The following is a 9567-nucleotide window of genomic DNA, read 5'->3' as shown; positions in this document are numbered from 1 at the left end:
CTCTAGGGGTGCTGAAAGACAACATCCGACGCCAGTGCCTCACCATAACTCCGGACGTGCTTTACAGTGCTGTTCACAACATTATTCCTGGACTACAGCTATTGTTGAGGAATGATGGTGGACATATTGAGCATTTTCTGTAAAGAACATCATCTTTGCTTTGTCTTACTTTGTTATGCTAACTAACTGTTCTGATCAGATGAAGCGCCATCTGTCGGTCATTTTTTGAACTTTTGTATTTTTTTGGTTCTAATAAAACCCCATGTCATTCCAAGCATGTGTGTTAATTTTTACCCATCTACATTATTCCGTGATTTATTCAGTTTCCAAATTTATACTGACTTTTTGATCACCCGGTATACTGGCGCCCATAAGAGGCTAAGTGATGTGAGTTTTCGTCAGTACATGTTATGTATAACAAATACAAAGGTATTGTCAAATGTATATTAGCAGTTCATTAAATATCTCTTGTGTGATGTTCTGTTCGACTGAGATTTTTAGAAACCTTTGACACGGATTTTCTTGACAAATATGAATGATAATCTTCATGTGAACATGTGTACGCTGTAGTGATGTTTTTGAAACTGAAGGTGGTATGAAAGACTGAAACTGATTGTAAAACGAAAGAAGTTCACCTAGCAGCTGTATGAGTTTCAAACACTATACTCATCTCCTGATCAGCTATGGAAGGACACTTAGCAAATATATCCAAGAAGTGATCGACTGGGCGTTTTGTAAGCTACCTCCTTCGCTAGTGAGTTACGTTTTGTTGGGCTGCTGTAAGGGAATCTCAGTTTGGCATCTGCCTTCTGTTGTGTCCCAGGAACAGACTACCAGATGGAAAGTCGGAATTAATTACAACTTAGAAGATTTGTTCTGAAAACAAGGTGAAACATAACTCAGCGTAATCACTCGTGCTCAGGTCCGTAGCCAAAGTGCATCTCCCATAAACACTGACACAGTAACAGCGTCGTGACTGAGAGGAGACCTGCTCCGTACTCCATGCGGCCCACCAGAAGACTCTCCCCCTCCAGGCCGCGATGGGGCTGCATCCTGACTGGCTCCATCGACTCTACCGGTATGACTGCTGCATCTCTTGTGGTGCCCCCGCTGAGAGCACTTTGAAGTACGTCGCGCTGCTCCCATTGGAGCATAGGCACACGATGCTCGAGAAGGCGGTGGCCGCATATTACTTACGGCGACCACGCTGTATAAACGCACGGCACAACACCTTCCACACTTCATGTAGTCATACTGCTCTGAACTCTTCCGGACTCATAGTACAAAATATTTAGCGATAGTGACTGTGATAGATCGCGAATCGTGGGCACAATAACCGGTCTTTCTACACTACTGGCCATTAAAATTGCTACACCACGAAGATAACGTACTGCAGACGCGAAATGTAACCGACAGGAAGAAGATGCTGTGATATGCAAATGATTAGCTTTTCAGAGCATTCACACAACGTTGGGGCCGGTGGCCACTCCCACAACGTGCTGACACGAGGAAAGTTTCCAACCGATTTCTCATACACAAACAGCAGTTGACCGGCGTTGCCTGTTGAAACGTTGTTGTAATGCCGCGTGTAAGGAGGAGAAATGCGTGCCATCACGTTTCCGAATTTGATACAGGTCGGATTGTAGCCTATCGCGATTGCGGTTTATCGTATCGCGACATTGCTGGTCGCATTGGTCGATATCCAATGACTGTTAGCAGAATGTGGAATCGGTGGGTTGAGGAGGTAAATACGGAACGCCCTGCTGGATCCAAACGGCCTCGTAGCACTAGCAGTCGAGATGACAGGCATCTTATCCACATGGCTGTAACAGATCGTGCAGCCACATCTCGATCCCTGAGTCAACAGATGGGGACGTTTGCAAGACAACAACCATCTGCACGAACAGTTCGACGACGTTTGCAGCAGCATGGACTGTCAGCTCAGAGACTATGATTGCGCCGGCCGGTGTGGCCGAGCGGTTCTAGGCGCTACAGTCTGGAACCGCGCGACCGCTACTGTGTGTGATGTCATTAGGTTAGTTAGGTTTAAGTAGTTTTAAGTTATAGGGGACTGATGACCGCAGCAGCTAAGTCCCATAGTGCTCAGAGCCATTTGAACCATTTTTGAACCATGGTTGCGGTTACCCTTGACGCTGCAACAGAGACAGGAGCGACTGCGATGGTGTACTCAACGACGAACCTGGGTGCACGAATGGCAAAACGTCATTTTTTCGGATAAATCCAGGTTTTGTTTACAGCATCGTCGCATCCGTGTTTGGCGACATCGCGGTGAACGCACATTGGAAGCGTGTATTCGTCATCGCCATACTGGCGTATCACCCGGCGTGATGGTATGGGGTGGCATCGGTTACACGTCTCGGTCACCTCTTGCTCGCACTGACGGCACTTTGAACAGTGGGCGTTACATTTCAGATGTGTTACGACCCGTGGCTCTACCCTTAATTCGATCCCTGCGAAACCCTATATTTCAGCAGGATAATGAAATACCGCATGTTGCAGGACCTGTACGGGCCTTTCTGGATACAAAAAATGTTCGACTGCTGCCCTGGCCAGCACATTCTCCGGATCTTTCACCAGTTGAATACGTCTGGTCAATGGTGGCCGAGCAACTGGTTCGTCACAATAAGCCAGTCACTACTCTTGATGAACTGTGGTATCGTGTTGAAGCCGCATGGGCAGCTGTACCTCTAGACGCCATCCAAGTTCTGCCCAGGCGTATCAAGGCCGTTACTACGGCCAAAGGTGGTTGTTCTGGCTACTGATTTCGCAGGATCTATGCACCCAAATTGCGTGAATACGTAATCACATGTCAGTTCTAGTATAACATATTTGTCCAATGAATACCTGTTTATCATCTGCATTTCTTCTTGTTGTAGCAATTTTAATGTCCAGTAGTGTACATATTTGCGAGCGGTATATTATATTTTATCTTGGGTGTAACCTGCCAGTTCTCTGCAGGTTTTCTGGCACGTCGATATTATTGTATGAGGTTGCGACTTTCCTATACACGACAGCGTCACCCAGCTTCATGAAACTTTCGAAGTTATACGAGTATCTTGAACAGTAATGAGACCTCCTAACTCTCTAGATTGCCGAGCAACTACACTAAACAAATGTGCACTGTACACAACGTTCTCAGATCGATCAAAAGAGAAGTCCATATGACCGAATAATGAAATCCTTCCCAATTGGGCCACTGAGCAGATCTTCAAAATTAGCCAACTCCTTTTTTCTAATTTATCATTTCGATTTGTTTGATACTGCTCTACATCTTTTGCTATTGGGTGTTATCTTCAAAGATCTAGTATATCCAACTGCTTGTATAGCCTGCTTGATATATTGAGGTCTTGGCCCTCTCAAACCATACTACCTGACAAAACAGAAGTGCACCTAGACAGAGAGGAGGAAACGAAATGAAACATCTCGAGTTGAGAAGGTATATTACGTTATTTCAGTTATCACAAAATCAAGTCAGATTTTCAAAGAACTTGTCAGTATGAGCTCACTTATGAGTATGACGTAACAGCCCCTCTGGCTTGGGTGTATGAAGTGATTAAGTTGAGAAGGGTGTCATAAAACCATTATATCCTCTGATGAGGCAAGCTGTTGTAACTGGTCCTTGATATCCTGGTGACTGGTGCTCGGACGTAGATGACGTCAGAGCATGTTCTACCGGGAACAGATCTGGGATCTTGCTGGTAGCCGGAGTAACTCAGCATTACACATACATTTCATAGAATCAAATGGTTCAAATGGTTCTGAGCACAGGGGACTTCACTTCTGAGGTCATCAGTCCCCAATAACGTAGAATTACTTAAACCCTACTAACCAAAGGACATCACAAACATCCATGGCCAAGGCAGGGTTCGAAAATGCGAACGTAGCGGTCGCGCGGTTCCAGACTGTAGCGCCTAGAAGCGCCCGGCTACTCGGGCCGGCTTCATAGAGTCACGTGCCATAACACGAACGAGAAGTTTTCCTGTTGAAGAATTGCAGCACGCTACTATTGAAAAACGAGGATAATGGAATGTAGTCGAATTAAGTTGGGTGATGCTGAGGGAATTAGATTAGGAAATGAGACACTTAAAGTAGTAAAGGAGTTATGCTATTTGGGGAGCAAAATAACTGATGATGGTCGAAGTAGAGAGGATATAAAATGTAGACTGGCAATGGGTACGAAAGCCTTTCTGAAGAAGAGAAATTTGTTAACATAGAGTATTGATTTAAGTGTCAGGAAGTCGTTTCTGAAAGTATTTGTATGGAGTGTAGCCATGTATAGAAGTGAAACATGGACAGTCAATAGTTTGGACAAGAAGAGAATAGAAGCTTTCGAAATGTGGTGCTATAGAAGAATGCTGAAGATTAGATGGGTAGATCACATAACTGATGAGGAGGTATTGAATAGAATTGGGGAGAAGAGGAGTTTGTGGCACAACTTTACTTTAAGAAGGGATCGGTTGGTAGGACATGTTCTGAGGCATCAAGGGATCACCAATTTAGTACTGGAGGGCAGCGTGGAGGGTAAAAATCGTATAGGGAGACCAAGAGATGAATACACAAAGCAGATTCAGAAGGATGTAGGCTGCAGTAGGTACTGGGAGACGAAGAAGGTTGCACAGGATAGAGTAGCAGGGATAGCAGCATCGAACCAGTCTCAGGACTGAAGACCACAACAACAACAACAACTATTGCATGAGAAGTAACACTTGAGGACGTTTTATGTCCATGACGTACCATTGTGCCTTCAAAGTATCCTCAGTCATTATCAGTCGTGACATGCTAGGGATAACACGGCTGTCTCTCTCCAAAACACTGGAAGAATGGGAAGTCTGTCCAGGTCGCTGGCATACTCGTCGACGATGGTCATCCTAATTCATCGCTTAACACAGTGCGACGGCATTCCTCAGCAGTCCATGCTTCCTGGTGAGGGCACCACTCTAAATGCATCCTTTCTGTGTTGTGGCGTTAACGGCAGTCTACGCATGCCACCCGAACTTCCTAGTCGGGCTGCCGCTAATCTTTGAGCAACGGTGCGGCAGAACGCAGAATGTTGCAGTGAGTTCATTAATTGTTGGATGACAACCAGAGATGTGAAGGGGTTAAGATGTGCTTTGTGCACAGATCGGTGATTCTCCCTTTTGATGGTCAGAAGTGGTCGACTGGAACCTTGACAAAGAGTTCGTCTGACCTCACGTTCCCATGTGGTCCAACACTGCGCCACTGTCACATCGGAGCGTCTTATAAATCTCGATACTGCACAATTCGACCAGTCGGCCAAATGGAACCAACAATGATACCTTTTCACACTCTGTTACGTGTTAATCACGCTTCCTGAAACATTGCTGTTGTGGTATCGACAGCTACGATGCCACAGCGTAGGTTGGCACTACAAGAGCAGAAGATCCTCGCCGACCACAGGGCGCTGTAGACGACGCTGTGCAGCTCTACGAACGCCGCTCCACTTTCTTAGTTCATCAAGAGCAGACGGCCGGGACACTTCGCTTCAGCTTCGCTTCGTGTAGAGACTTTGCACTACTTACGACGGGTCTAAGGCTTCGCACCTACATGCTCATCTGTGCAAAGTTATGTATGCCACTGTATATATTCATGCACCAGTAAACCACTTTCACTTACTGGCAGCACCGACGTATTTTACATCACTTGCTCCTACTCGCTTCCTTCATTCGGCCAACCTTTAAGTTTTCAGGAGCAGACCCACGGTCCGCCTTCCAGGCGGGATACAAAATCTGTGTCCTTCACAGTGACCACACAACGTATGAGTCGTCCAGTCTCTTATTGTATACCCCATCACACCTTGTAACAACACTAAAGACGAACAACACTAACGACCTCTGCAGGCCATTCTACAGCGAACTGCAACTCTAATCATTTACATACCCGCTGATGGTGTGTACGTGTACGAAGTTACATTGAAACCCGACCATGTCTTCAATTTTTTTTGCAGGCTTTGTAATATCCTCCCCCAGTATTCCTTCCAGCGTCAGACCAGCTATTTCTGGACGTCGTATTAGATGGCTCTGAGCACTATGCGACTTAACTTCTGAGGTCATCAGTCGCCTAGAACTTAGAACTAATTAAACCTAACTAACCTAAGGACATCACACACATCCACGCCCGAGGCAGAATTCGAACCTGCGGCCTGAGCGGTTGCTCGGTTCCAGACTGTAGCGTCTAGAACAGCAAGGCCACTCCGGTCGGCCGTAGTAGATGTCCCATTATACTGTCCCTTCTTCTGGAAAGGGTTTGCACAGACTACAAGGAGCGTTCAGTAAGTAATACAACACATTTGTTTCTGAAAGCAGGTTGGTTTGTTCGCGATTCCAATGTAACATATTATTTTCCACTCTTTTGGCTACAAAACGATATTTTTCACAGAATCTCCGTTCAATGCGACGGCCTTACGCCACCTTAATGGGAGGCCCTCTATGCCTGCATGGTACCACCTACTGGTCGACTGCGGAGCCAACGGGTTGCTGCATCAATAACCTCTCCATCATCCATGTACTACTTCCGCGGAGCGCAACCTTCACAGGGCAAGTCGGGAGGTGCGAGATCCGGGCTGTGTGGTGGATGATGAAGAACAGTCCGGTCGATGATGACAGACGCGTCGCCCAACGCCTTACCGTGCTTTTCTTCACTACCATGTCTCCCTAGACATTCTGCAAGCTCTTGTGAATATCTGCAATGCTCTGGTTTTCCGCCAAAATAGACTCAGTGACAGCTCTCTTCATTACAGAAGCCATTTTGAAGGCTACGTAAAGCACCGCCACCTATTGGTGCTTCATGAAACCATACGGGCTGAAGCGGGCATATTCCACGATGTCCCACAGCAAATCCTACATTTTTTCAACCGAAACTGGATGATAAAATATGTGTTGCATTACTTACTGAACGCCTCTCGTATTTTCCTCAGCTATTCCTTTAATACTCCTTCATTTCGTACTTTAACATCGATAATATTCCTTCCAGCATTCATCAGCATCAGAATATTTCAAATGCTTCTAGTTTATTTTCCTTCAGGCTTTCAGATGATCCACGTTTACCCTCGCCTAAAATACGAAGAATGACTTTAACATAATGCCAAGAACAACTACTAGTCGGTCATCAAACTTGTCTTCATGAATGGTAGACACAGAGGAGAGTAGCTAGGTATCTAGGTGGCGTCGTTACGGTGTGTCAATAGAAGCCGAAGTCTGTGGCGTGGAGTTTCCATGATTGACGGCAGTGTCGCAACTGGCAAGGTGTCCGGAGAGGAGGGCGGGCGCGGCTGGGCTACGCTTGCGACAAGCTGCAGGCAGACCGCTGGCCGCCGCTTTCGATCGGAGCAGAGCACAGTGGTCTGTGCTGCGGCTGTGCGGCGCCGGAGTCGGCGCGGCGAGCTTCGCGTGAAAGCGTGGACGTCTGAATGGAAACGTCGGTGAAAGTCGCCCCCGTAACAACTCAACTCGCGCACATTTTATAACGATTGCGCCGCCTCCGTGCTTCCATGTTGGCAGTCACACCTGCCGATAACTTCCCACATCTTCCGAGGACTGCGCTACAAGTTAACCTTGCTGTAACGGGACGGGCTTCCTCTTGTCCGCGAGGTGTTACAGTCGCCAATCGACTGGACTAACTCTCGGGGAGACCGGGAATCATACTCCCGTCCGGCCATCTAGATTTAGGTTTTTCGTGATTTCCTTGTACATATATTTACTAAGATGGTATCTGTTGTTTCGGTGACCAAGCAGCTCGTTAGAATGAAATTACAGTGAAACAAACACCCTTAGCCGCTTACAGGCGTTGACATACGTCAACGGGGACAGATGAAAATGTGTGCCCTGATCGGGACTCGAACCCGGAATATCCTGCTTACATGGCAGACGCTCTGTCCATCTGAGCCACCGAGGACACAGAGGATAGCGCGACTGCAGGGCTCTATCTCTGGCACGCCTTCTGCGAAACCCACATTCTCAACGTGTTGTCACAAGTGCGTAGCGCCCCCGCCCATTATACTCATTACTCGCGGCGCGTTGCCGATTCCCGTAAGAGTTCGGGCACTGTTTGTGCATTCGCACAGAAGAAGGAGATGGTCAAGTGGCCGGTGAGTCTTAACTATATATATTTTTTCTAATGAGCTGCTTGGTCACCGATAGTATCTGTTCTTTCGGACATGTCCAAAAGAACAGATACCATCTTAGTAAATATATAGTTAAGGCTCACCGGCCACTTGACCATCTCCTTATTCTGTGGGAATGCACAAACAGTGCCCGAACTCTTACGGGAATCGGCAACGCGCCGCGAGTAAGGAGTATAATGGGCGGGGGCACTACGAATGTAGTGCGGGACAACATGTTGAGAGTGTGGCTTTCGGGAGGCGTGCCAGAGATAAATCCCTGCAGTCGCGGTATCCTCTGTGTCCTCGGTGGCCCAGATGGATAGAGCGTCTGCCATGTAAGCAGGAGATCCCGGGCTCGAGTCCCGGTCGGGGCACACAATTTCATCTGTCCCCGTTGACATATGTCAACGCCTGTAAGCAGCTAAGGGTGTTTGTTACATTATAATTTCCTTGTACAGTTTAAGCGCTCCCGACCAAATAGAAAGTCATTTGTCCAGCTGGCAACAGTTGAATATGAAGGACCAGAGTCCCCGAGTGCATTCTGGAAACCGGCATGAATGTCCTTTGCTTTCATGCCTTTCTTTACGAAGTACTTAATCACTGCTCGAATCTTAAATTTTTCCCATCTTCGCAAACCACTACGTGGGAACAACAACAGAGCCACGTCATCGCCACACCTCTCTTTCATGAGAACTGACGTGGCACGTGTTTACAAGCAACAGTCCAATGAATATCACGTCAACAACTCGTTACGCTAGCGCTGATCTCTCGTGGTGGTTCCGAGAACTTTTCAAACCACCCTCGTAATCAATATTCGTTGCTCTATACTGTTACTGTCCAGAACTCAGTAGATACTAAGGAGAGATCTCATGCCCTCACTCTTCGTGTTTAAGGTAGTATTCATCACTCAGCCGGCCGGAGTAGCCGAGCGGCTCTAGGCGCTACAGTCTGGAACCGCACGACCGCTACGGTCGCAGGTTCGAATCCTGCGTGGGGCATGGATGTGTGTGATGTCCTTAGGTTAGTTAGGTTTAAGTAGTTCTAAGTTCTAGGGGACTGATAAACTCAGAAGTTGAGTCCCATAGTGCTCAGAGCCATATTCATCACTCATTTACAGCAAATACATTGTGTTCCATAGTCTTTGTTTCAAATACACATTTGGGGCTTAGTAATGGTCATGACGTATTCATTTCATTTGTTATACACGAAAGGAGGTACTGAACAGGATGACTAAGCATGCTACTTGGTAGGGTGGTACAGACACACCAACTTTCAACAGGAAAAGAGCGCTCAGATTGCACTTTTATCACGTACATGTCATTCCAAGAGATGCTTTGTATTAGATTGAGTAACGTATCGATGAGGAATAGGTGTTTATATTCGCTAAATGTTCGTAACATGTTTTTCATGTCCCAGTACCCTTGAGA

Source organism: Schistocerca cancellata, chromosome 2 (genome assembly GCF_023864275.1).
Source record: "Schistocerca cancellata isolate TAMUIC-IGC-003103 chromosome 2, iqSchCanc2.1, whole genome shotgun sequence".
Classification (NCBI taxonomy): Eukaryota; Metazoa; Arthropoda; class Insecta; order Orthoptera; family Acrididae; genus Schistocerca; species Schistocerca cancellata.
The sequence above is the reverse complement of the archived record's forward strand: the minus strand, read 5'-3'. Positions refer to the sequence as shown.